This window comes from Capsicum annuum, unplaced genomic scaffold (genome assembly GCF_002878395.1).
Source record: "Capsicum annuum cultivar UCD-10X-F1 unplaced genomic scaffold, UCD10Xv1.1 ctg79720, whole genome shotgun sequence".
In the NCBI taxonomy this organism is placed as follows: Eukaryota; Viridiplantae; Streptophyta; class Magnoliopsida; order Solanales; family Solanaceae; genus Capsicum; species Capsicum annuum.
In genome coordinates, this window is record NW_025890324.1 from 1 (window position 1) to 5175 (window position 5175).

The 5175-nt window shown below is 35.9% G+C and overlaps 1 pseudogene; it reads left to right on the forward strand.

The window, feature by feature from the left end:
• The first annotated feature begins 3135 nt into the window (after positions 1-3135).
• LOC124895081 lies at positions 3136-4755 on the forward strand (annotated as a pseudogene).
• Positions 4756-5175: the final 420 nt, after the last annotated feature.

Genomic DNA, 5175 nt, shown 5'->3' on the forward strand with positions numbered 1-5175 from the left:
AAAACGTTACAAAAACTGATTAACTTAGAAGTTTTTCTAAACTTTGAGTGCAATAAATCAAAGTGTCAAACGTGTGTGGAATCAAAGTATGCAAAGCATCCTTATAAGTCCGTTGAAAAAAATTCCAATCCCTTAGACTTAATACACACTGATATTTGTGATATGAAGTCAACACCATCACTTGGTGGGAAAAAGTATTTCATAACTTTTATTAACGATTGCACAAGATATTGTTATATCTACTTGCTAAATAGTAAGGATGAAGCAATAGATGTGTTTAGGCAGTATAAAACTGAAGTTGAAAATCAGTTAGACAAAAAGATCAAAATAATAAGAAGTGATAGGGGTGGAGAATTGGAATCTCCCTTTGCGCAAATATGTGTAGAGAATGGAATAATCCATCAAACTACGACCCCATATTTACCTCAATCTAATGAAATTGCGGAAAGAAAAAATCAAACTTTGAAGAAAATGATGAATGCCTTACTTATAAGTTCTGATTTACCGCAAAACTTATGGGGGGAGGCTATCCTTACGGCCAATCGTATAATCAACAGAGTTTCCCATAGTAAGACACAATCAATTCCTTACGAAAAATGGAAAGGAAGGAAACCCAACTTTAAATATTTCAAAGTGTGGGGGTGTCTAGCGAAGGTTCAAGTTCCTATACCTAAAAAGGTTAAGATAGGACGTAAAATGGTAGACTGCGTGTTCATAGGATATGCAAAAAGTAGTAAAGCATGTCGATTTTTGGTTCATAAATCCGAGCATCTGGATATTAATGAAAATACGGTAATTGAATTAGACAATGATGAATTCTTTGAAAATATTTTCCCGTATAAAATTAGACATGAATAGTCTAGTAGAGGATCTAAACGACCTCGAGATGAACCAAGTGAGAATGTACATAATGAAGAAAATCCAAGATGTAGTACACGTCAAAGAAAGTTAACTTCGTTTGGATCAGATTTTGTAACATTTCTCCTAGAAAATGAGCCTCAAACGTTTAGAGAAGCGATGTCGTCGTCAGATTCATTCTTTTGGAAAAAGGCAGTCAATAGTGAGATAGATTCAATCTTAAGCAACCATACATGGAAATTGATTGACCTTTCTCCCAAAAATAAACCTTTAGGTTCGAAATGGATCTTCAAAAGAAAAATAAAGGCGGATGGTACTATCGACAAATATAAGGAAAGACTTGTAGTAAAAGGTTTCAAACAGAAGGAAAGCCTTGATTACTTTGATACATACTCGCCAGTAACAAGGATAACCTCGATTCGAATGTTAATTGCCTTGGCGGCGGTATATGATCTTCAAATCTATCAAATGGATGTAAAGACTACATTCCCAAATGGAGACTTGGAGGAAGAGATATACATGGAATAACCTGAGGGTTTTGTGGTTCCAGGAAAAGAAAATAAGGTGTGTAAACTTGTTAAGTCACTTTATGGACTATAACAAACACCTAAGCAATGGCATGCAAAGTTTGACCAAACCATGCTGGCAAACGAATTTAAGATAAATAAATGTGATAAATGTGTTTACATTAAAGACACTCCAAATCACCAAGTCATTGTTTGTTTATATGTGGGTGATATGTTAATCATTAGTAGAGACATTTCTGACATAAATGCAACAAAACGAATGCTCGAGAGCAAGTTTGATATGAAAGACCTTGGAGTTGCAGATGTGATCTTAGGTATAAGAATCCATCGAACTCCACAAGGGTTAGCATTGTCACAGTCTCATTATATCGAAAAAGTGATTGACAAGTTCAAGTATATGGCATTAGGTATTGCCAAGACTCCATTGGATGTGAACTTTGCCCTTCGAAAGAATGAAGGTGAAAGTGACTCACAATTGGAGTAGGCAAGAGTATTGGGATGTTTAATATATATAATGAACTGTACATGACCAGACATAGCCTGTACTATTAGTAAATTGAGTCGGTACACGAGTAATCCCAACAAAACTCATTGGATGGCAATGAAAAGAGTTTTGGGGTATCTTAAATACACTCAAAACTATGCTTTGCATTATAATAAATATCCTGCGGTAATTGAAGGATATAATGATGCAAATTGGATTACCGGATCGAACGAAGTAAAATCCAAAAGTGGATATGTATTTACTATCGGTGAGGAGCAGTTTCTTGGAAATCATCCAAACAGACTTGTATCGCTCGCTCTATAATGGAATCTGAATTTATCGCATTAGATAAAGACAGTGAAGAAGCAGAATGGCTCTGGAATTTCTTGAAAGATATTTCGTATTGGCCCAAGCCAATGGCACCAGTATGTATACACTGTGATAGCCAAGCGGTAATAGGTAGGGCAGGAAGCATGATGTACAGCGGTAAATCTCGTCACATACGACGGAGACATAATACCGTTAGGGAACTTCTCTCTAGTGAAATTATCAGTATTAACTATGTAAAGTCAAAGGATAGTAGGCCAGATCTACTTACAAAAGGCCTATCTAGAGAAGGAGTGGAAAGAACATCCAAGGGAATAGATTTAAGGCCTAGGACGAGTCAGCATGGCAGTAACTCTACCTAGCAGACTAGAGATCCCAAGAGCTAGGTTCAAGGAGATCAAACAAAGTTGTGTCGGATATGTTCAACATTGTCAAATACCCAACCCATTCACATGATGTAGACAATGTTTAGTAAACAAGGATAAGACTTCAGGTGAAAAGTCTTTTAATGATTATCTAAATTTGGCAGATTTGACCAAATAGTTTAATCTAAAAACACTCTGCTTTACTTTACAAATATTCTGTGTGATCAATCAAAGCGTTCTGTGCGTTCGAAGAATCCGCCTATTTGAGGTACCGCTATTGTCAGATTGAAGGCCATTTTATCCTGGGAGGAAAAATTCCACAACCTCGGGTATAGTGAGGAGAATTATTTCCTTAAGGAAACTCCGTGAATTCGGACGACTTGGCCTATTCAATTTCTGTTTCATCTTTATTTTTCTGAAAAATAAATACACCTCTTGGAAAGGTCATTTTGATCTTGTGTTGAGGGTATTTGATACTTCATTGTGTTCTTGTTTATACTTGAACTCGAGTTGAAGTTGTTGTAATATACAGATTCTGCATACCCGACTATATTATGGGAAATAACATAAAATATTTCATTTTGATAAAAACGATTGGGCCATGCTTCCCCAAACTTGGTTAATATTGGTAGAGATATAGTTGGGAGATGTGGAGGTATACCACTAGCCATTGTGGTGACTGCAGGCATGTTAAGAGCAAGAGAAAGGACAGAACATGCATAGAAGAGAGTACTTGAGAGTATGGGTCATAAAATTCATAATGGATGTGCTAAGGTATTGGCTTTGAGTTACAATGATTCGCCCATTGCATCATGGCTGTGTTTCTTGTATTTTGGCCTTTACCTCGAGGACCATGAAATTCGTGCTTTTGATTTGAAAAACATGTGAATTCCTGAGAAGTTGATAGTAGTAAATAGTGGTAATAGGCGAGAGGCTGAAGATTTGGCAGAGGATGTCCTATATGATTTGGTTTCTAGAAACTTGATTCAAGTTGCCAAAAGGACATATGATGGAAGAATTTCAAGTTACCGCATACATGACTTGTTACATAGTTTGTGCATCGAATTGGGCAAGGAAAGTAACTTCTTTCACACCAAGCATAGTGTGTCTGGTGATCCCTACAATGTTGCTAGGCTGTGAAGAACTACTTTCTACTCTGATAATCTCATGAATGACTTCTTTCGTTCAAATCCTAAGCCTAAGAAGCTTCGTGCACTTTTTTGTTTCACAAAAAACCCTTGCATATTTTCTCTAATGGCTTGTTTTGAATTCAAATTTTTACAAGTGCTGGTTGTTGTCGTTTATGATATTTTTTATCAAAAAGTCACTATCCCGAATATATTTGGGAACATGAGTTGCTTGCGCTATCTGGGGTTGGAGGGGCCTTTTTTTAAAGAAGTGCCAAATAGCATTGTCAAGCTCAAATGTCTAGAGACCCTATATGTTAAAAGTACCAGCATAAGAAATATTCCTTCAGCTGTTTGGGAGTTGAAACAATTGAAACATCTTCATTACGAATATCCTAGTGATTATTCTGGGTTCTTTACTATAAGCCGATTTTGCCCAAACTACATGTCCTCACTGTCTAATGATCTACAAACTTTGATGTGGAAGCCTGATAGATTATTTCAACCAATACTGGGTATACAAAATGTATCCGATTCTACCATTAAGATATTATCAGTATTGAGCCCCGTGCCAGTTATGATGCCAAACACACTGGAGGTTCTGAAGCTCCACTTTTCGGGCCGCACGAAGGAGCAAATAAACTTATCGTGCTATCAAAATGTTGCCAAGCTGCGTTTGCATTGACTTTTTCTAATCTTTTCCTAAATCTAAGGGATATGTTGGAAGAAAAATATATTTGATAAATTATTTATTTATTTATTTTTTATTTGTTTGCTTTTATTATATTGATTTATTTATTATTTATTTATTTGTCTGGTCAACAAAGTGCGCTAATTGTTGTCAATAAGGGGGGCTAATTGTTTTTTTTAGGAATGGTTGAAAAAAAACACACAGCTACACGTACATACCAAAAGACAAATGTTCTTTCCGATCCCACTTTCTCTCTTTTATGTCAAGGGAGATACATATTACGGTAGCTATGTGTATCTCTAAAGACTATAGCGGCAGCAAAAAAAATATATTCAACGCCCCAACATCATCTCATATATTACCACTAAGTAATTCTCACTGCACTATACAAAATACATAACCACTGCAAGTCAGAGACCACTGATTCTACCAAGTTCACGCTTGTCCCAACACATGGACTAGGCAGAAAAATATATTTATATATATATAATTCTTATAAAGTAGGTTGAAAAGCAAACATCAAAGCTTAAACTCTCACTTACCTGGCTAACAACACTTTCCTCAACCTCACAACTCGTAGAACACCAATCAAATAACCTTCAATGGCTTCAATCTACGCAAATATATTAATTAATGAGATCAATTATGCTATTCGAAATCATACTCATATCCGAGACATTAATGCTCCACTATGTATAAGCAATTCAGGATGAAAATCAATAATTCCTGGTAAGTGCCAACGAATATTGGTTCAAAGGTACAAAACAAGGACCATATTCCATAATCAGTAATTTTT